Below are 23,626 nucleotides of genomic sequence, written 5' to 3'. Positions count from 1 at the left end.
GCCTACTCAGTACCTAATCTACAGTCCTTTCGGACATCCAAGTTTAAGGGCAAAACTAGAGGTTCTTCTACAGCCACCAGAGTTGCTAGAGGTAAACCACGCAAACCAGCAACTGCCAGTTCTCAGGAACAGAGCTCAAGCTCTTCTTCCTCAAAGCCTTCAACATGACGGTGGACCGCGATGCCTGGAAGACTGGCGGGTGGGAGCCCGACTAAAATTCTTCAGTCACATCTGGACAGGTTCGTGCCAGAATCCCTGGTTCATAGATCTCATTTCCCAGGACTACAAACTGGAGTTCCAGGAGATCCCACCTCACAGAGTCTTCAAATCAGGCACACCAGTTTCACAAGAGTCGAGTATAACTTTACAGGACGCCATTCAAAAACTGGTACGGACCCAGGTCATTGTCCCAGTTCCACCTCATCTGCAAAACAAGGAGTACTATTCCAACTAGTTTGTAGTACTGAAATCAGACGGTTTGGTAAGACCAATTTTGTACCTCAAATCGTTGAACCCGTACTTATGAGTGTTCAAATTCAAGATGGAGTCTCTGAGAGCAGTGATCTCAGGTTTGGAGGAGGGGGAATTGCTAGTGTCTCTGGATATCGAGGATGCGTACCTTCACATTCTGATCTGGCCGCCTTATCAGGCTTATCTACGGTCTGCACTGCAAGACTGTCACTACCAGTTCCAGGCCCTGCCATTTGGTCTTTCCACGGCACCGAGAGTGTTCACCAAGGTGATGGCAGAGATGATGTTTCTACTCCGCAAACAGGGAGTGAACATAATTCCATACCCGGACAATCTTCTGATAAAGGCACCGTCCAGGGAGCAGACAGCATTGGCCTCTCAACCAGACTACTCCTGGATCATGGGTGGATTCTGAACGTGCTAAAATCTCACCTAGAACCGACGCAAAGGCTTTCTTTCCTGCTAATGATACTCTGCTAGTGTTCCTTCCCTTGGAGAAGACTATGGTAATCCAGTCGATGGTTCGGGCTGTCCTGAAGCCAACCCGGATCTCTGTGTATCTGTGCATTTCACCTTCTGGGGAAAATGGTGGCCTCCTTATGAGGTGCTTCAGTTCGGAAGGTTTCATGGCCCTTCCAGCTGGATCTGTTGGACAAATGGTCCGGATCGCATCTTCGCATGCACCAGAGGATTTGTCTTTCACCAAGAGCCAGAATCTCCCTTCTGTGGTGGCTACAAACTTCTCATTTCGTCGAGGGTCGGAGGTTCGAAATTCAGAATTGGGTTCTGCTAACCAGACGCAAGCCTTAGAGGTTGGGGAGCAGTCACCCAGGTGGTGCAGTTTCAAGGAAGATGGTCAAGTTGGGAAGTCGTCCTTCCAATAAACATCTTGGAACTCGGGGCAATCTACAACACCCTTCTGCAGGCCTCATCTCTACTTCAGAATCGGGCCATTCAAGTCCAGTCGGACAGTGTATCGGCGGTAACGTACATAAACAGACAGGGTGGAACGAAAAGCAGAACAGCAATGTCGGAGGTATCAAGAATTCTCCTCTGGGCGGAAAAACACGCCGTGGCGTTGTCGACTGTCTTCATTCTGGGAGTAGACAACTGGGAAGCAGGCATGACCTGCACCCGGGGGAGTGGGGCCTCCACCCGGAGGTGTTCCGGTGGTTGACACATCGGTGGGGATATCCACAGATCAACATGATGGCCTCACGACTCAACCAGAAGCTCAAGCGGTATTGTTCCATGTCGAGAGACCCACAAGTAGTGACGGTAGACGTTCTGACAACTCCATGGGTCTACCAGCTGTTGTGTTTTCTCCACTTCCTCTGATCCCAAGAATTCTAAAAATAAAAAGGGAAAAGGTACAAGCAATACTCATTGCTCTGGACTGGCCACGAAGGGCTTGGTATGCGGATCTTCTTGAGATGCTGATCGAAGATCCGTGGCCTCTACTTCTTCGCGAGGATCTTCTGCAACAGGGCCCGTTCGTCTTGCAAGACTTACTGCGTACTGCGGCTACGTTTAACGGCTGATTCTAGCCAGGAGAGGGATTCCTCACAAGGTCTTCCCGACTATGATCCAAGCCAGGAAGGGGGTAACGTGTAAACATTACCACCGTATATGGAAGAAGTATGTCTCTTGGTGTGAGAGCAGACAATATTCTGCGGTAGACTTTCATCTGGGACGTCTCCTTTTTCTGCTGTCGGGAGTGGATGTGGGCCTACGCCTAGGCTCCATTAAAGTCAAGATTTCGGCCTTATCTATTTACTTTCAGAAACAATTGGCTTCTCTCCCTGAGGTCTAGACGTTCTTGAAATGTGTTCTGCACATCTAGCCTCCCTTTGTGCCTCCCACGGCACCTTGGGATCTCAATTTGGTGCTGCAGTTCCTCCAATCGGACTGGTTTAAACCATTACAGGAGGTTGACGTAAAGTACCTTACGTGGAAGACCGTGACACTGTTCGCCTTGGCTTCAGCAAGACGTGTGTCGATGCTAGGGGCGTTGTCTCACAAGAGTCTCTACTTAATTTTACATAAGGACAGAGCTGAACACAGAACTCGTCAGCAATTTCTTCCTAAGGTGCTGTCTGCGTTTCACATCAACCAACCTATTGTGGTTCTGGCTGTTACGGACACCACTGCGACTTCAAAGTCTTTAGATGTGTATGTAAAGAGAACAGCTCGTCACAGGAAATCCGACTCGCTGTTTGTTCTCTATGATCCCAATAAAATTGGGTTTCCTGCTTCAAAGCAGTCTATTTCACGCTGGATCAGGCTCACTATCCAGCATGCTTATTCCACGCCAGGATTGCTGGTTCCAAAATCTGTACAGGCTTTCTCTAGTAGGTTGGTGGGTTCTTCTTGGGCGGCTGGCCGGGGTGTCTCGGCTTTACAGCTCTGCCAAGCAGCTACTTGGTCAGGTTCGAACACATTTGCAAAGTTTTACAAGTTCAATACTTTGGCCTCTGAGGACCTTCAGTTTGGTCAGTCAGTTCTGCAGGAACCTCAGCACTCTCCCACCCGGTTTGGGAGCTTTGGTACTTCCCCATGGTACTAAATGGATTCCCAGTATCCCCAAGGACGTAAGAGAAAATAGGATTTTAATTACCTACCGGTAAATCCTTTTCTCGTAGTCCGTAGGGGATACTGGGAACCCGCCCGGTGCTTCGTTGTTCCTGCACTGTTACTTGGCTAAGTGTTCTGGTTGGTTCAGTTGTTGCTGTTCGTGGTTTCAAGTTTGGTTAGCATGGCTTTCCTTTTGTTCTGTGTGTACTGGTTCGTAATCTCACCACTTTCCTTACCTATCCTACTCTCAAAGTATGTCCGTCTCCTCAGGCAGTTTCCTAGACTAAGTGGTAGGAGGGGCATAGAGGGACAAGCTAGCACACACTATCAAATTCTTAAAGTGCCCAAGGTTCCTAGTGGACCCGTCTATACCCCATGGTACTGAATGGATTCCCAGTATCCCCTATGGGCTACGAGAAAGGATTTTAATTACATACTGGTTAATCCTTCTTTTTTTTTTTTTTTTTTTCCTGGCACCTTTCAGACCATACATGAACATGGTTTATGCGTGCTCATTTGCCAATAATCCGTGTTCATAGCTGGCGGTCTGAAAGGGGTATTGGGCAGGTCATCACTTTCTCCTCCAATTCACAATCAGCCCTGCTCACTATCTGTTCCAGGCCCTGGCATTCAGTTTGGTCACGGGTCCATGATTTTCACAAAGATCATGATGGCGAATCTAATGCGTAATGCGTGTATTGCATACTTTTTTTTTTTTTTTTTAGGCTATTTGCTCATGATGGCCGATTCGGTTTCGCAGTTGCACCTAGTCCGCACAATAAAATTACTTCAGGATAACAACTGGATATTGAATTTCGAGAAGTCTCACCTGATTCCTTGCCAGTGTCTGCTGTTCCTGGATGTGGTCCTCAACACCTCTCTAGATTGAGTATTCCGGACAGAATGTAAAGCATGGGTCTTCAACCTGCGGCCCTCCAGCTGCTGTGAACTACACATCCAAACATGCCCTGCCTCAGTTTGCCGTGGAGCCCTTACTCCTCTGTCCACACATTTGCTTGATTTCATGGTTTTGCCTCCGGCAACGCTCACTTTGGGCATAGAGTTCTACAGTCAAGAAGCTTTAGCATTCCCTCCCTTGGGGGCAGCTGTTGAGCGCCCCATGGTTCAGTATCCCCCAGCCATTGATTTAAAGTGAAAAGTGGATTTTTGGTTACTTTCCTTTAAATCCTTTTCTCTGACTCAGGCTAGGGTACACTGCGTTTCCTCCCTCGAGCTCAGTCGTGCAGGGTTTTATCTTGACAGTCTTTTACCTACTGTTCTGTTTTATTGTTCTAAAAATGTCACTGGGATACTGCTTCTCCTTCGGGGCTCTTTTAAAGTTGCACTGGCCTGTTGGGAGTTGCATAGGTGAGGTGTTTAGGCTTAAAGTGATAGGTTTTAATTTTGTGCCGGCTCCTATAGTCCTACCGCAATCTTCTGGTCCAGTGTCCCCCAGCCGAATTCAGAGAAAAGGATTAAATGGTAAGTAACCAAAAATCCTATTTGGTTTTTGTTCAAGCACTAGCCTATATTTATACATTTTCTCCCTGGTCAGATAAACTACCTTTTAGTCTTAAACGTGATCATATTGCTGCCTAAAAGTCCTCTCAAAATGCCTCATGAGAAACACAGCTGTAAATGATAGACTTAGAGCTTCCAGGGAAGAGGGTCAGATGCTGTTCTTCTTAGTTCAGGGCCACTAGATCTCAGTATACCGTGCTTAACATTGAGCACTGTGCATGGCTATGTCATATCTTGTGATGTCCAAATAGGGAGATCATCAGGGATTTCCTTAATGTATGAAAGTCCATGGAGCTTCTAGTGAGAGCCATCTCCATTCTTCCCTGTCTGTAAGTGCTGATGGAGCCATTATATGCATAGTACATCGGTGCTGGCAGGATTACTTAGTTAAGGAAATTTAAGAGAACACCCAAAAAAAACCAAACACATGTTTCTAGGTCTTTTATTTCCGTTATTCCTTACAATAATTTTTTTTCCTTGTAGAGGTAGCTGATTGCATTTTTGGATAACTTTTTATAGTTCGCCAGCTACTATGAACAGATAATATTTTTTTCTCTTACGTCCTAGAGGATGCTGGGGTCCATTTTAGTACCATGGGGTATAGACGGTCCTGCAGGAGCCTTCGGCACTAAGACTTTTCAACAGTGTGAACTGGCTCCTCCCTCTATTCCCCTCCTCTAGACCTTAGTTTAGAAAATGTGCCCAGGAGACTGGATGCACACTAGTGGAGCTCTACAGAGCTTTGCTGGAAAATGACTTTGTTAGGTTTTTTTTATTTTAAAAATGGGACTTGGGGGGGGGGGGGGAGTAGGAACAGTCTTCTCAATTATTTAATGGCTCTGCTTCCGCTGACAGGACACCATTAGCTTCTGAAGGGTACAGAACACAGCCCAAGCCTGGCCAGCGTTCACTCCCACAGCACTGCCGCCATCCCCTAACAGAGATAGAAGTCAGAAGGCTGGTGAGTATATTACCGGAGTCCTGCAGAGAGGGGGATCGGTCATCGCTGGCGGCAAAAAAAAGTACAGCGCAGCGGCTGAAGCTGCGTGAGCATGCATCTCAAAACACACACAGGGTGCAGGGCGCAGAGGGGGGCGCTCTGAGCTGCATGGAAAATCCTTACTCTCACTGGCAAAACGGTAAATACATATACAGCCTTTGATTTACAAAGCCCAGCCAGTATAAAAATCATTGTAGCTGAGGCAGGAAGAGTGGGGCTTCTGCTCAGACTTGCCAGACACTCACTCTGCCATTTTCTCTAACGTCCTAGAGGATGCTGGGGACTCCGTAAGGACCATGGGGATAGACTGGCTCCGCAGGAGACATGGGCACTTTAAGAAAGAATTTAGTTCCTGGTGTGCACTGGCTCCTCCCTCTATGCCCCTCCTCCAGACCTCAGTTTGATACTGTGCCCAGAGGAGCTGGGTGCTTTTCAGTGAGCTCTCCTGAGTTTACTGATAGAAAGTATTTTGTTAGGTTTCTCCTTCTTCCACTAGGGGCCACTGGAGTGTAGTTACAATGGGGGAGATAGTAGGTGGTATTGGTAGCTGGCACTTTAAAAATTCTCACACTGTGGCTAGCTCCTCCCCTACTATCTCCCCTCCAAGCCAGTCTTAGTTAAGTGCCCGAGGTAGCTGGTTCACTTGGGTTTAGCTGAAGAATTTTCTTCTTTTTTCTTTATTATTTTATTTTTCTTACACACACTCACAGACTGGCAGCTCTGCCACTGCCAGTCTGCACCGTGGGAGCTGCCGGCGGGGTCCCATCGCAGCTGCGTGCGGCTAGGGATGGGCCCCGGCTGAGGGAGACACTGAGCTCTCCTGAGTTGGCGGACACCGCTGCGTGCGGCGCGTGTCGCGGCCACTCCATCCAGCAGAAGATTCCGGCAGCATGGCAGCGGTGAGTATCAAAAAATGGTCGGACACCGCTGCGTGCGGCTTGTGTCGGGACCACCCCACCACAGAAGATTCCGGCTGGACGCCGCTGCGTGCGGCGTGTGTCGGGGCCGATCCACCAAGAACACAGTGGTGAGTGAAGTATACTTTATTTGTGGTGGCTATGTATGTTTTTAGAGCAATGCACTGTTTATTGTTGTACAACCCACTCCAGAAGGGCTCTCTGGGGCTGTAATGTACTTTATTGTATCCTTACCTGTCCTCCTCATGGAGAAACAGACAGGATGATTGGGGGAGGCTGAGTATGTGTTTATACAACCCTGACTGAAAAACGGGTGTGTGTCATTCTGATAACCCTCTGCTCCCCCAGCTCCCCGCACCCCCCGCACAGATCCCCACTCAGCGCGACTCACAGAGCCGGCACAGGGATCCCGCTCGAGCGCAAAGCAATGTTTAAATTTGGCGCCTTGTACGGAGGGGGCGGAGCTAAGTCCCGCTCTGTAAAGCGAGCTCAGCGCTCCCTGCTCCCAGGCGGCGACTCGCGCTCTGTTCAGCGCAACACTCCCCGGCGGCGGCTAGCAGATACAGGGCTCTACTAGCGCTGTATAGCGGGCTCAGCGCTCAGCGCTCCCCGGCGGTGACTCGCAGGCCCAGCGGAGGGTACAGCTCGCTTCCCGCTTAGTTTTGCAATAAGGCGCCATAGCCGGGGGGCGGAGCTAACTCCTGCTCTGTACAGCGGGCTCAGCATTCTCCGCTCCCCGGCCACTGTTATAGTGTAATAGGCATTTATGTGAGTTAAATGGGGAGAATGTGATATAGTCAGAGTGGCTCAGCACTAATCCAGTTATCCACTATATAGATTTTATCGCATAGCCCAGAGGAGTTTCACTCTGGCGGCCATTTCCTCCCTGCACAGACCTGGCTTCATATTTGCAGTGTCTCCTATAGCCCAGTGGGCTAATCTTGCATACTCAGAGACAAATACAAATAAAGTCCCAGGTATATTAACAGTTAACCTGCTTTACTCAGCGGGCTCCCAGGTCTCCCCGTCGCTAGGCAACAGCTCTGGGATTTGTAACTTTTCGATACTTCAGGCTGCTGAAATATAGATACATTCCTCCTGCAGTAGAGTCCTCTACCCAGCATTTTCCTACTTGCAAATCAGGGAACCTGCTCTATTACAGTAGCTGGGACTCAGCTCAATAATAATTAAAAGGATCTACTGTGCAGTATTTATTTACCTACGGTGTGTGTGTATATATACATATATAGTTATGTTTGTGCATGTATATATATAGATATATATATTTAAGTGCGTGTAGGTATGTATATAGATAAATCCATAAAATACCAGATATAGGGGATAAAAGCCTACGGCCACACCACCCTGAACACGCCCGATCTCGTCTGGTCTCGGAGGCTAAGCAGGGTCGGGCCCGGTTGGTGCTTGGATGGGAGACCGCCTGGGAATACCAGGTGCTGTAGGCTACTTCCGCAATGTTTTCTAATAACAACATCTTGCACATAACATTTTCCCCCATCTTTCTCACAGGCTGGTCACCATTTTGAAAAGCCAGCGGAACCTCAGAGAAACATCTGGTGCACCTTAATTAGCGGTACACTAAATACAGGGCGGGGTGTTGCCTTCCCTTTATTATTCCTTGTTGTCACTAGTTACTAATGCTATTTGTAATTGTGGAATGCGTGTAAGGCATCAGACAAATAGCGCTGCGGCTCAGTACGCTAGTAGCGGGTATCTGAATAGGGGTTTGACTCCAAACAAAACTTTAAGGAGAACTCCTATAGCCTAGGGCTAAGACTCCTGTCCCACAGCGCAGCGTTGCTGGTTCAGGTCTCCGCTGCTCCAGAAAGTTTATTTTAATCGTATCGGTCACTACACATTATAGTGCACACCTTACGTAGGGCTCTGTTTATTTAACCCACCTTTTCTCCTTTCGTTTGTCTCTCCTGGGATAGTCGAAGAATTCCCTCTTAGGTGTGAAGTATGCGGCGGAGCCATCTGCTTCGCCCTCCACGCACCTGCACACCCCTGTTTGATCAATGATGCAGGTAATGTCACTATTAACCAGACAATAACTCATGGTTTCCAAGGTCACAGGATCAAATCACAGCGGGACCAAACACACCTTTCCAAAAAGAAACTTTGCTAACATTCCATGCATTACTGATGTCTGTTTTCTGTGGATCTGAACCAGTGTCTCAGAATATACAGGTACATAATACAGCAGTTCATCTGATACTGCAGGTAAAGGAGGAGGACACGTCAAGTCCATCAGGGTTCCACGCCATTGACGAAAATGACAGCGACTGGTTCAGTTTCGGATGAGCTGGGCAGGCTCCGGTAGGCGGCCGACAGACACCCGAATACACAATATCAGGTATCAAACAAGGTTTGTTTTCCTATCTTTTCCCCGCAGATGGCAGGAGATGGTATCAGAACCTCTCTAGGGTATACACCTCGGTGTATCGCTGGTCCATCAAGCCGCCGTTTTCCTGAGGCAACCTTGCTCAGGGATCCATCGACATATGCGGCAGCATGGTTCTACCGTATCCGGAGCAGGTAGGTTGGGGAACAATTGTCCTCTAGGTTACAGGATGCTTCGCATCAGGATCAATTGATACTTTGATACAGGTCAGAATCACGATTCTGCTTTATGTTCCTTGGAGGTCTCCATGTCTACAGACTCGGACCCTGCATCTTCGCTTGGGCTGTCTTAACCCGACGACCTCTGGGGCTGCGACAGTGACAAGTAAACATGAAATCCTACGGGGCAGATGGTTCTGGGGAAGGAACTTTCTGCAGGATTTCTTGAACCAATGGAGGTAGGTCCACTTTGATTTCTCCTACTACTGCCCCAGCTCCAAGACAGACCTTTACTGGTCTTCCCTTTAGATTTTTTCGTGCCCTTTCAGGTTTTTGACTCCACACGGGTGATATCTTCGTCGCCAGGGGTTCTCAGGGTAAAAAGGCTGAAGCAGAGGTTCAACATCCTCAGTCCAGTCTGATTTTATGTCATCCTATACACCCATTACACCTGCAGGGTCCCAGGGTAGGCGCAGGTCGATGGGAGAAGGCTTGGGCGGTTACAACCGTCTCAGGAGTCCCTCGGCATAGGTCGGCTGATTTACGATGACAAGAGAGTCATACTGCAGACTGCGCTCCATAGGTTTCTAACCGCAAAGGGTGTTGATCCCTGTTTTTCACATATCATTTGAATTAGGACAGTTCTCAGGCCTTTGTTTTCTTTTCACGTTCCGAAGCCAAGTGGCTCGGACAGGCCTATTCTGGCCTTACAATCCTTTTAGTCTGTGATTGCTAGTTTAAACAAGAAAGGGAGTTTTACGTGTCCCTTGTCTTCAGAGATGCCTGTTTACTGATTTCCGTTGGACAGGCTTTTCTCAGATTCCCCCTTAACAGGATTCTCATTTTCACTGTAAGTCCTTTACTCTTCTCTCTTCCGCTCCCACAGAGTTTAGGAAGATAACAGAATAACTCTTTTTCAAGGGCAGTGGGTGACGTTGGTTCCCTAATGGGACAATTTACTGCTACTATCCCACTCTGTACATTAGGTGGCTTCTGAATATCCGGAGGATCCACGAGCTTCTGATTCGACACAGATCCAATTTATGCTCCGCATAGACGTTTCTCAACACGGTCCGTCAGAGGTTTTTTCATTCCTCGGCACCAGAGACTCGATTTCTTCAGTCAAGTTACGACGTAATGAGTGGTCGCCTCCATTCCTCTCGGAACGGGGGACAACAATCTTGTTTCCAGATCAAGCCACCAGGTCAGACTCCTGGGTGAGGGAACATGCCCCGGAGTTTTGTCAGCTGGTCCGCTGTGGGCGGAGATTTCGGATCGACCTCAGGGCGTTCTGACTGACTCTTTAACCCTTTATTACTCTCGGACGGCAGTAGCCGTGGAGGCCCTCAGGGCTCCGGGGAGTTTTCTGGTTATTCTATCCTGCCTCCTTTTCTATTTCTACTTCATGTTCAGTAACACAGGAGGGGATTATGCGTGCTAGTCCTCTCGGTGGCGCTGGTTGGGCCACGCATGACTTGAAGATACAGATACGCCTGTTGTCAGTAGAGGAGCCTTGGCTCCTACCTCGACTGGACTGTCTACTTCAACAGGCTCCTTTTTTCTCCTTGTTCAATTTTACACTGGTTTCGGTTACCCGTGTGACTGTTCACGAGACCTCAGAAGGGAGGAGTTCCCTAGTTCGGTTAGGCCTACTGGGCTCCGATTTCAGAAGTCTATTACCTCTTCTCGCTTTTGCCACTTTGGGAAAACTTTATGGAACATAATGAAGATAAAAGGGGTTTTTTCCCCCTTCTTCCAGTTACCATTCATCTTTGGTTTCTCTGGGAGGTTTTTTGCTCCGCTGCGCTTCAAACCACACTGACCGGAATTTTAGGTCTCTGCCTTTTTCGCTTTTCTTCCAAATGAGATTAGCCTAGCGGCCGTAAGTTCGGCCTCTTGTTCAGGGAGTACTCTATTGGCAACTCCCCGGGCTCGGCTTCGGCCTCAGCGGTCGTTTCTTCCAGAGGGGAGGTCCATTTTTCATATAAATCTGACACTAGTGGTTTTCAATCCTCTCTGAATGTTGTCAGGGCTCGTCAACTCTCTCTACAGAGGTCTCAGGCTATTCGATGAAGTGTTTTTTCTTCTTTGCTCTGGACGATGCTCCCGTACTAAATAGCCGGGGCCCCAGCATATGCTGGACAGTTGGATACATCTGATCATCAGACAGTCTTCTTGGCGGTTACTAGGGAACCTCCGTTTTCCATTTCAGCGCGCTTTACGCGCATTGTAAGACCTTCGGGGGCAGCCGCCCGCGGGGTCTCCATGAATATTTTGTCGGGCGGCTACTTGGTCAAACCGACATTCGTTTTGTCAAATTCTACAAGTTTGACACTTTTACGGCCTCTGCATCACTGTTTGGCCGAGCAGTTTTTACAGGACTCTCAGCGCTTTCCCACCCGTTTTTTGGGAGCTCTGGGACGTCCCCATTGTAACTACACTCCAGTGGCCCCTAGTGGAAGAAGGAGAAATCAGGATTTTGGTACTTACCGATAAATCCCTTTCTCCGATTCCACAGGGGCCACTGGACGCCCGCCCAGCGCTGTTTCTCCTGATTTTTGTTTGATTAACGATTGCAGATCACCATATGACTGCTTGTTGGGTTCAGGCTAGCCTGGTTTTTTGTCAGGTTCTGTTCCAGGTTTAGTTTGTGTTCGCCTGGTTTACAGGGCGTCGTTAACCTCCTCTACCTTACGGTTTGTTTATTACAGCTCTCCTCGGGCACAGTTTAACGTAGACTGGCTTGGAGGGGAGATAGTAGGGGAGGAGCTAGCCACAGTGTGAGAATTTTTAAAGTGCCAGCTACCAATACCACCTACTATCTCCCCCATTGTAACTACACTCCAGTGGCCCCTGTGGAATCGGAGAAAGGGATTTATCGGTAAGTACCAAAATCCTGATTTTTTATTTTCAGGGAGCTCTGCTGGCAACATACTCCCTGCATCGAGGGACTGAGGGGAGAGAAGCAGCCCTACTCTCTGAAGCTAGGTCCTGCTTCTTAGGCTACTGGACACCATTAGCTCCAGAGGGATTGGTACGCAGGATCTCACCCTCGCCGTCCGTCCCAGAGCCGCGCCGCCGTCCCCCTCGCAGAGCCGGAAGATAGAAGCCGGGTGAGTATGAGAAGAAAAGAAGACTTCACGATCTTCACTAGAGGTAACGCACAGCCCTGCAGTTGTGCGCCATTGCTCCACACACCTCACATACTCCGGTCACTGTAAGGATGCAGGGCGCAGGGGGGCGGCGCTCTGGGCAGCATTTGGGACCTCATGTTGGCAAAGTACACATATATACAGCTGGGCACTGTATATATGTATGAGCCCCTGCCAAAAAGATATGTATTTTAGCGGGACAGAAGCCTGCCGTCGAGGGGGCGGGGCTTCTCCCTCAGCACTCACCAGCGCCATTTTTTCTCCACAGCACCGCTGAGAGGAAGCTCCCCGGACTCTCCCCTGCTGATACATGGTAGAAGAGGGTTGAAAAGAGAGGGGGGGGCACATAATTAGGCGCAAAAACTATACATACAGCAGCTACTGGGTTAACATTAAGTTACTGTGTTATTCCTGGGATATTATAGCGCTGGGGTGTGTGCTGGCATACTCTCTCTCTGTCTCTCCAAAGGGCCTTGTGGGGGAACTGTCTTCAGATAGGACATTCCCTGTGTGTGTGTGTGTGTGTGTGTGGTGTCGGTACGCTTGTGTCGACATGTCTGATGAGGAAGGCTATGTGGGAGAGGAGCGGGAGCAAATGAATGTGATGTCTCCGCCGACGGCGCCGACACCTGATTGGATGGATATGTGGAAGGATTTAAATGATAATGTTAATTCCTTGCATAGAAGATTTGACAAGGCTGATGCATTGGGACAGTCAGGGTCTCAACCCGTGCCTGACCCTCTGTCGCAGGGACCGTCAGGGTCTCATAAGCGCCCACTATACCAAATTGTTGACACAGATACCGACATGGATTCTGACTCCAGTGTCGATTACGATGATGCAAAGTTACAGCCAAAATTGGCTAAATCCCTTCGATATATGATTATAGCAATAAAGGATGTTTTGCACATCACAGAGGAAACCCCTGTCCCTGACACGAGGGTGTATATGTATAAGGGAAAGATGCCTGAGGTAACTTTTCCCCCCTCACACGAACTGAATGAGTTATGTGAAAAAACTTGGGAATCTCCAGATAAGAAAATGCAGATTTCCAAACGGATTCTTATGGCGTATCCTATCCCGCCAACGGATAGGCTACGATGGGAATCCTCCCCTAGGGTGGACAAAGCTTTAACACGCTTATCCAAAAAGGTAGCCCTGCCGTCCCAGGATACGGCTACCCTCAAAGATGCTGCTGACCGCAAATACTAAGACCGGCAATTGCGTCGGCCTGGGTGTGTAGTGCTGTAGCGGCATGGACGGATACCTTATCTGAGGAATTGGATACCCTAGATAAGGATACTGTATTATTGACCCTGGGGCATATAAAAGACGCTGTCCTATATATGAGAGATGCTCAAAGAGACATTAGTCTGCTGGGTTCTAGAATAAACGCTATGTCGATTTCTGCCAGAAGGGTCCTGTGGACTCGGCAATGGACAGGTGATGCCGACTCAAAAAGGCATATGGAGGTTTTACCTTACAGGGGTAAGGAATTGTTCGGGGAAGGTCTCTCGGACCTGGTCTCCACAGCTACAGCTGGAAAGTCAATTTTTTTTGCCTTATGTTCCCTCACAGCCTAAGAGAGCACCGCATTATCAAATGCAGTCCTTTCGTTCACAAAGAAACAAGAAAGTCCGAGGTGCGTCCTTTCTTGCCAGAGGTAGGGGCAGAGGAAAGAAGCTGCACAACACAGCTAGTTCCCAGGAACAGAAGTCCTCACCGGCCTCTGCAAAATCCACCGCATGATGCTGGGGCTACACTGGCGGAGTCGGGCCCGGTGGGGGCACGTCTTCGGAATTTCAGCCACATGTGGGTTCACTCCCAGGTGGATCCTTGGGCAATAGAAATTGTGTCTCAGGGTTACAAGCTGGAATTCGAGGAGGTGCCTCCTCGCCGGTATTTCAAATCGGCCCTACCATCTTCCCCCCAAGAGAGGGAAATAGTGTTAAATGCAATACAAAAATTGTATCTTCAGCAGGTGGTGGTCAAGGTTCCCCTCCTTCAACAGGGAAGGGGTTATTATTCGACCATGTTTGTAGTCCCGAAACTGGACGGTTCAGTCAGACCCATATTGAATTTAAAATCTCTGAACCTATACTTGAAAAGGTTCAAGTTCAAGATGGAAACGCTAAGAGCGGTCATCGCAAGCCTGGAAGGGGGGGATTTTATGGTGTCACTGGACATAAAGGATGCGTACCTTCATGTCCCCATTTATCCACCTCATCAGGCGTACCTAAGATTTGCGGTACAAGATTGTCATTACCAATTTCAGACGTTGCCGTTTGGTCTCTCAACGGCCCCGAGGATTTTCACCAAGGTAATGACGGAAATGATGGTGCTCCTGCGGAAGCAAGGTGTCACAATTATCCTGTACTTGGACGATCTCCTCATAAAAGCGAGATCAAGAGAGCAGTTGCTGAACAGCGTATCTCTTTCACTGAAAGTGTTACAGCAACACGGCTGGATTCTCAATATTCCAAAGTCGCAGTTGGTTCCTACGACTCGTCTACCCTTCTTGGGCATGATTCTGGACATGGACCAGAAGAGGGTTTATCTCCCGATAGAGAAGGCCCAGGAACTCATGACTCTGGTCAAGAACCTATTGAAACCAAAACAGGTGTCAGTGCATCATTGCACTCGAGTCCTGGGAAAGATGGTGGCGTCATACGAGGCCATTCCCTTTGGCAGGTTCCATGCGAGGACTTTCCAATGGGACCTACCGGACAAGTGGTCCGGGTCACATCTTCAGATGCATCGGTTGATCACCCTGTCCCCCAGGGCCAGGGTGTCACTACTGTGGTGGCTGCAGAGTGCTCACCTTCTCGAGGGCCGCAGATTCGGCATTCAGGACTGGATCCTGGTGACCACGGACGCAAGCCTCCGAGGCTGGGGAGCAGTCACACAGGGAAGAAATTTCCAGGGTCTTTGGTCAAGTCAAGAGACTTGTTTTCACATCAACATCCTGGAGCTAAGGGCCATATACAACGCCCTACGTCAAGCGGAGACCTTACTTCGCGACCGACCAGTTCTGATCCATTCAGACAACATCACCGCAGTGGCTCATGTAAACCGCCAAGGCGGCACAAGGAGCAGAGTGGCAATGGCGGAAGCCACCAGAATTCTTCGCTGGGCGGAGAATCATGTAAGCCAGGCATGTCCAAACTGTGGCCCTCCAGCTGTTGTGAAACTACATATCCCAACATGCCCTGACACAGTTTTGCTGTCAGAGAATGCTTAAGCTAGCTCAGGGCATGCTGGGATGCGTAGTTTCTCAACAGCTGGAGGGCCGTAGTTTGGACATGCCTGATGTAAGCACACTGTCAGCAGTGTTCATTCCGGGAGTGGACAACTGGGAAGCAGACTTCCTCAGCAGACACGACCTACACCCGGGAGAGTGGGGACTTCATCCAGAAGTCTTTGCACAGATTGTGAGTCGGTGGGAACTGCCACAGATAGACATGATGGCGTCCCGCCTCAACAAAAAGCTACAGAGGTATTGCGCCAGGTCAAGAGACCCTCAGGCAGTAGCGGTAGACGTCCTAGTGACACCGTGGGTGTTCCGGTCAGTCTATGTATTTCCTCCTCTTCCTCTCATACCAAAGGTGTTGAGGATAATAAGAAGAAAAGGAGTGAGAACAATCCTCATTGTTCCAGATTGGCCAAGACGGACCTGGTATCTAGATCTGCAGGAACTGCTCACAGAAGATCCGTGGACTCTTCCTCTAAGACAGGACCTGTTGCAACAGGGACCCTGTCTGTTCCAAGACTTACCGCGGCTGCGTTTGACGGCATGGCGGTTGAACGCCGGATCCTAGCAGAAAAAGGCATTCCGGTTGAGGTTATCTCTACGCTGATAAAGGCTAGGAAGGAAGTAACAGCAAAACATTATCACCGTATATGGCGAAAATATGTTTCTTGGTGTGAGACCAAGAATGCTCCTACGGAAGAATTCCATCTGGGCCGTTTCCTTCACTTCCTACAAACTGGAGTGAATTTGGGCCTTAAATTGGGTTCCATTTAAGGTCCAGATTTCGGCCCTATCCATTTTCTTTCAAAAAGAATTGGCTTCTCTCCCAGAAGTTCAGACTTCTGTAAAGGGAGTGCTGCATATTTAGCCTCCTTTTGTGCCTCCGGTGGCACCTTGGGATCTTAACGTGGTGTTAAGTTTCCTAAAGTCACACTGGTTTGAACCACTTAAAACGGTGGAGTTGAAGTATCTCACGTGGAAGGTGGTCATGTTATTAGCCTTGGCTTCGGCTAGGCGAGTGTCTGAGTTAGCGGCTTTGTCACATAAAAGCCCCTATTTGGTTTTCCATTTGGATAGAGCAGAATTGCGGACCCGTTCGCAATTTCTTCCAAAAGTGTTTTCATCTTTTCATATGAACCAACCTATTGTGGTGCCTGTGGCTACACGTGACTTGGAGGATTCCGAGTTACTTGATGTGGTTAGGGCTTTGAAAATTTACGTAGCCAGAACGGCTAGAGTCAGGAAAACTGAAGCGCTGTTTGTCCTGTATGCATCCAACAAGATTGGTGCCCCTGCTTCAAAGCAAACTATTGCTCGCTGGATTTGTAACACGATTCAGCAAGCGCATTCTACGGCTGATTTGCCATTACCAAAATCGGTCAAGGCTCATTCCACTAGGAAGGTGGGCTCTTCTTGGGCGGCTGCCCGGGGGGTCTCGGCACTACAGCTGTGTCGAGCTGCTACTTGGTCGGGTTCAAACACTTTTGCAAAATTCTACAAGTTTGATACCCTGGCTGAGGAGGACCTCATGTTTGCTCAATCGGTGCTGCAGAGTCATCTGCACTCTCCCGCCCGTTTGGGAGCTTTGGTATAATCCCCATGGTCCTTACGGAGTCCCCAGCATCCTCTAGGACGTTAGAGAAAATAAGATTTTACTTACCGGTAAATCTATTTCTCGTAGTCCGTAGAGGATGCTGGGCGCCCGTCCCAAGTGCGGACTTCTTCTGCAATACTTGTATATAGTTATTGCTTCAATAAGGGTTATGTTATAGTTGCATCGGTCTTGAACTGATGATATGTTGTTTTCATACTGTTAACTGGGTAGTTATCACAAGTTATACGGTGTGATTGGTGTGGCTGGTATGAATCTTGCCCTTGGATTAACAAAATCCTTTCCTCGTACTGTCCATCTCCTCTGGGCACAGTTTCTCTAACTGAGGTCTGGAGGAGGGGCATAGAGGGAGGAGCCAGTGCACACCAGAAACTAAATTCTTTCTTAAAGTGCCCATGTCTCCTGCAGAGCCCGTCTATCCCCATGGTCCTTACGGAGTCCCCAGCATCCTCTACGGACTACGAGAAATAGATTTATCGGTAAGTAAAATCTTATTTTCTCAAGCAGGGTCACAGAAAAGCTGACACACTGTTCCTCCTCATAACAACGCTGAAACAAGTACCAGGGTGTTATAGAGAGGGGGGTGGGGGAGTGTTTATTACATTAGGTGAGCATGCCTAATATTGAAATAAAGTGCTGAAGGTTTTGTATAATAAATATACATATACAATTCTCTTCATATAGGGCGCAGTGTGTGAACTGGCAAATCTCTCTGCGTTTCTCTGACAGATTTTAGTGTGGGTCTGTCACCGATAGCTCCCCTGTATGATTGTGGTTTGAAAGTGCACGTTTGTGACATGTCAGACAATGGAGAGAGCTCTTCCCCTAAGGAAGCCATTTTAGATACGCAGCAGTGTAATGTGGTGGACCTTCCCTCACAGAAGGAGCCAGAGTGGGTGAGAAAATTACAAAGTAATATGTCAAAGCTTTCTAGAAAATTCTCTGAGTCTGAACAACAGACAAAATACTGGAGAAAGTCAGTGGAGGATGTACTATTTGCTGATCCCTCCACGTCATCCACACGGGACCCCTCAAGTTCCCAGAAAAGGTCTCTGGCCCAGATAATGCAAGGGGACACACACATAGATTCCGACTCTGACGTCGACACTGGGGATTTGAGAGGGGTAGACCCTAAATTAGCCAAAAGCATACAATGTATGATAGTTGCTATAAAGGAAGTGTTGGAGTTTCCTGAAACAACACGGGTTCCTGAGGAAAAGGATTATTTTAAATTAAATAAAGGTTGTGACTTTCCCTCCTTCAAAGGATTTGAATGCGTTCTTTGAAGAATCCTGGGCTAACCCAGAGAAGACATTTACCCTTCCCAGAAGGATACGTGTAGCGTACCCTTTCCCTGAGGAAGACAGGCACAAATGGGAGACACCCCCATTGATAGACACCTCAGTTTCTCGGCTTTCTAAGAAAATAGTTTTGCATGCCCCTGGTTCACCCTCTTTAAAAGATCCAGCTGACCGTAAATTAGAAACAACCCTAAAATCCATATATACGGCTAATGGAACGGTGCTCAGGCCCACCATTGCTTGTGCGTGGGTAGGTAACGCTGTGGAAAAATAGTCTGACAACTTGCTTGTTAACATAGACACAGTTGACAGGGATGAAATAGTCCTAACTCGCGGCCATATCAAAAATGCTGCAGGTTACTTAGTTGAAGCTATGAAGGCTATTGGGTTGCTGAGTTCAAGATCCTCCGCTATGGCGATTTCAGCCCGCTGGGCGCTGTGGATCCGCCAATGGAATGCTGATGCGGATTCAAAAAAAGAATATTGAAGCGCTTCCTTACAATGGAGAAGCCCTGTTTGGATACAAGCTGGATGCCATGATTTCAACAACTACATCAGGCAAATCAGCATTTCTGCCTTCCGCAGCTGCTCCACCTAGGAAAGGATTTCATTCTCATACGATGCAATCCTTTCGGCCCAACAAGTCCAAAAAGGCAAAGGGTACCCCCTTCTTCGCAGGAAAAGGTAAAAAATCTACAACACCATCAGGCTCGCAGGAGCAAACGTCAACAGCTACTTATGCTAAAACCTCAGCATGACGCTGGGGCTCCCCTGCGGGAGTATGATCGGGTGGGGGCACGTCTGCTGTCTTTCAGCCATGTCTGGATTCACTCAGATCTGGATCCTTGGGTATTGCAGATAATATCCCAAGGGTACAAATTGGAATTTCAGGACCTTTCCCCATGCCGATTTCAAATCAGCCTTACCAGCTTCTGTTCAGGACAGAGCAATAGTGCTGGACGCAATACAGAAATTATGTCAAGACAACGTAATTTCCTTAGTTCCTGTGTCACAACGGGAAAAAGGGGTTTTATTCAAGCCTGTTTGTAGTGCCGAAACCGGATGCCTTGGTCAGACCGATTTTAAACCTAAAGACTCTGAACCTTTATTTGAAAAGGATCAAATTCAAGATGTAATCCCTGAGAGCGGTGATCTCCAACTTGGAGGAAAAGGAATTTCTGGTATCGATGGACATCAAAGATGCTTATTTACATGTTCCCATCTACCCGCCGCATCAGGCATACCTGAGGTATGCATGCAGAACTGCCACTACCAGTTCCAAACATTGCCTTTCGGGCTCTCCACGGCTCCGAGAATATTTACCAAAGTGATGGAGGAGGAGATGGTTCTTCTTCGCAAGAAAGGAGTCAGTCATCCCATACTTGGACATGGACCTCTATATGTTTGTTTTTACCCAGTTTTGTTCTATTACTGTTGTTCTAATAGTAAAGCGCAACGGAATAATGCTGCGCTATATAAGAAACTGTTAATAAATAAATAAAATAAAATCTCCTCATAAAAGCAAGATCCAGGGAGAAACTAGTGCAGGACATTGCACTTTCCCTGACGGTGCTTCAACAGCACGGTTGGATCATAAACCTTCCAAAATCACAATTGGAGCCCACAAGGAGGTAATCATTTCTGGGAATGATATTGGACACGGAAGCACAGAAAGTGTTCCTACCGGTGGAAAAGGCTCTGGAGATCCAGAGGATGGTCAAACAAGTTTTAAAATCAGCACGTGTATCGATTCATCAGTGCATCCGCCTGCTGGGGAAGATGGTAGCGGCCTACGAGGCTCTACAATTTGGCCGATTCCACGCCAGGGTGTTCCAATGGGACCTGCTGGACAAGTGGTCCGGATTGCACCTATACATGCACCGGAGGATAATCCTGTCAACAAAAGCCAGAATTTCACTCTTGTGGTGGCTTCAAAGTTCTCACCTCCTGGAGGGACGCAGGTTCGGGATTCAGAGTTTGATCCTGGTGACCACAGATGCAAGCCTCCGAGGTTGGGGAGCAGTCACACAAGGCGAAAGCTTCCAAAGACGATGGTCAAGTCAAGAAGTACTCCTTCACATAAACTTTCTGGAATTGAGAGCTGTGTACAACAGCCTTCATCAAGCGGCACACCTTCTTCAAGGTCGTCCCATACAGATCCAGTCAGACAATATAACGACAGTAGCTTACATAAACCGCCAGGGCAGAACAAAAAGCAGAGCGGCAATGGCAGAGGTGACAGATACTCCTCTGGGCAGAAAGACATGCAAAAGCTCTGTTGGCAATTTTCATTTCGGGAGTGGACAACTGGGAAGCAGACTTCCTCAGCAGACACTATCTCCATCCAGGAGAATGGGGCCTCCACCCAGAAGTCTTTGCAAAGGTAGCAGATCGTTGGGGCGTTCCTCAAATAGATATGATGGCATTGCGTCTTAACAAGAAGCTTCAGAAATATTGTTCCAGGTCAAGAGACCCACAAGCAATAGCAGTGGATGCACTGGTGACCCAGTGGGTGTTTCAGTCAGTGTATCTATTCCCTCCACTTCCACTAATACCAAAAGTTCTCAAGATCATCAGAAGAACAAGGGTTCGAGCAATTCTCATTGCTCCAGACTGGCCAAGGAGGGCTTGGTATCCAGATCTTCAGGAGTTATTACTGGAAGCTCCTCAGCCTCTTCTTCTTTGCGAGGACCTGCTTCAGCAGGGGCCGTTTGTTTATCAAGACTTACCGCGGCTGTGCTTGACGGCATGGCTGTTGAGCGCCAGATCCTAGCCCGTAAGGGTATTCCCAATGAAGTCATTCCCACACTTATTCTGGCCAGGAAAGGGGTAATGTCCAAACATTACCATCGTATTTGGAGAAAATATGTATCTTAGTGTGAATCCAAGAAGTCTCCTGCGGTGGAGTTTAAATTAGGACGTCTTCTCCTATTTCTACAGGCGGGTGTGGATGCTGGCTTGACATTAGGGTCTACCAAGGTCCAAATTTTGGCCTTGTCCATTTTCTTTCAGAAAGAGTTGGCTTCCTTTCCTGAGGTCCAGACGTTTGTGAAGGGGGTTCTGCGCATCCAACCTCCTTTGTGCCTCCTGCAGCGCCATGGGATCTTAATGTGGTGTTGCAGTTCCTTAAAATGGACTGGTTTGAGCCTCTACAAGAGGTAGAGTTGAAGTTTCTCACTTGGAAACTGGTCATGCTGTTGGCCTTGGCCTCAGGCAGACGAGTGTCTGAATTAGGGGCTCTGTCACACAGGAGTCCTTATTTGATTTTTCATGAAGATAGAGCTGAACTGCGGATGCATCAGCATTTTCTTCCAAAGGTTGTGTCTTATTTCCATATCAACCAACCTGTGGTGGTGCCAGTGGCTTCTGACACCTCAGCTGTTTCAAAGTCCTTGGATGTCGTCAGAGTGTTGAGGACTTATGTTGCAAGAATGGCTCGGATAAGGAAAACAGAAACTTTGTTTGTCCTCTATGACCCCAACAAGATTGGGGGTCCTGCTTCTAAGCAGACTGTTGCACGCTGGATCAGAGGTACCATTCAGCACGCTTATTCCATGGCAGGATTGCCGTTACCGAATTTGGTAAAGGCCCACTCTACAAGGAAAGTGGGTTCTTCCTGGGCGGCTGTACAGGGTGTCTCGGCGTTGCAAATTTGCCGAGCAGCTACTTGGTCAGGGGCAAACACGTTTGCTAAGTTTTACAGGTTTGACACCATGGCTGCTTACGACCTTCAGTTTGGTCAGTCAGTTCTGCAGGAACATTAGCACTTTCCCGCCCGTACTGGGAGCTTTGGTACATCCCCATGGTACTAAAATGGACCCCAGCATCCTCTAGAACGTAAGAGAAAATAGGATTTTAATTGCCTACCGGTAAATCTTTTTCTCGTAGTCTGTAGAGGATGCTGGGCGCCCGCCCAGTGCTCATTTTTCCTGCAAATTACATTTCATCTTTTTACACACGTTCTCATGTGTTAAGATGTTCACAGCTGTTGCGTTATGCATGCACGTTAGCATGGGTTATGTTGCAAGCCATGTTAGGCGGCATGTTTTGTATGGTGTGAGCTGGTGTGAATCTCGCCACTAGTTTAATGTAAATTCTTCTCTCTAAGTTGTCGGTCTCCTCGGGCACAGTTCCTATACTGAGGTCTGGAGGAGGGGCATAGAGGGAGGAGCCAGTTCACACTGTTGAAAAGTCTTAAAGTGCCGAAGGCTTCTGCGGAATCGTCTATACCCCATGGTACTAAAATGGACCCCAGCATCCTCTACGGACTACAAGAAAAGGATTTACCGGTAGGTAATTAAAATCCTATTTTTGTTTTTGCTGCATTCATATGCCGGGTAATATCAGTCTGTCCCCACCTTCTACACTGTTCCATCCCTGCTCCGCTGCCTCCCATCCTCCACTCTGTCCTGACATCCTGCTCCTATACTTACCCCGTCCCACTTCCTCTTCTGCCATGCTACTTCCTCACACCGTCCCATCTCCCTTGCAGTGAGAGCTATGCATTGGGAATCTTCCGCATCATGTGCATTGAAGAGGCGGGACAGACCTTTAGGAAATTCATTATCTAGATCTCTAAGTAAACCGTGTTAAATTTAGTTTTGGATACAAAGCAGTTACAAGTTACTCCCGAGTTAAACGCATAGGGGAGAATTCAGTTAGCTGCCAGACATACTACAGGCTTTTTGCTCCTGGGTTAAGAGCCTGGAGCTATTCAATTACTGCCCACGGTAAGTCCCAAGGATGCACTTAACATGTAAATCGATGTTAAGTGCACCCTCTAAGCTTACTGTGCACAATAATTGCACAGCTATAGACACTGGAATCCATGCCTTACCACGTGTTGACTGCGGAGCTTTCCGCAGGATGTAATTGAATAGCTCCAGGTACTTATCCTGGGAGCTAAATGCCTGCGGTGAATCCCTGTTTGTTATGTTATATTGAAGAGGGGAAGGAGTTGTAAAAGCCCAAATTAACTGTATTTCTCTGATGTCCTAGTGGATGCTGGGAACTCCGTAAGGACCATGGGGGGGGGGTAGCGGCTCCGCAGGAGACTGGGCACACAAGTAAAAGCTTTAGGACTACCTGGTGTGCACTGGCTCCTCCCCCTATGACCCTCCTCCAAGCCTCAGTTAGATTTTTGTGCCCGAATGAGAAGGGTGCATACTAGGTGGCTCTCCTGAGCTGCTTAGAGTAAAAGTTTAAATTAGGTTTTTTATTTTCAGTGAGTCCTGCTGGCAACAG

At 48.2% G+C, this 23,626-nt stretch overlaps 1 protein-coding gene and 1 non-coding gene across 2 annotated transcripts in view; both read left to right on the top strand.

Annotated features, from left to right (window-relative positions):
• Positions 1–23,626, top strand: part of SLC35B1 (solute carrier family 35 member B1) — a 117,345-nt gene that overhangs the window by 41,330 nt on the left and 52,389 nt on the right. The window lies entirely within an intron of this gene.
• Positions 7,831–7,949, top strand: LOC135069373 (5S ribosomal RNA). Its single transcript, XR_010255556.1, has one exon. It is a non-coding gene; the product is annotated as a 5S ribosomal RNA (ribosomal RNA).

This window comes from Pseudophryne corroboree, chromosome 3 (assembly GCF_028390025.1).
Source record: "Pseudophryne corroboree isolate aPseCor3 chromosome 3, aPseCor3.hap2, whole genome shotgun sequence".
Classification (NCBI taxonomy): Eukaryota; Metazoa; Chordata; class Amphibia; order Anura; family Myobatrachidae; genus Pseudophryne; species Pseudophryne corroboree.
Note: the sequence above shows the minus strand (reverse complement) of the source record. Positions and strands in the feature narration are given on the sequence as shown.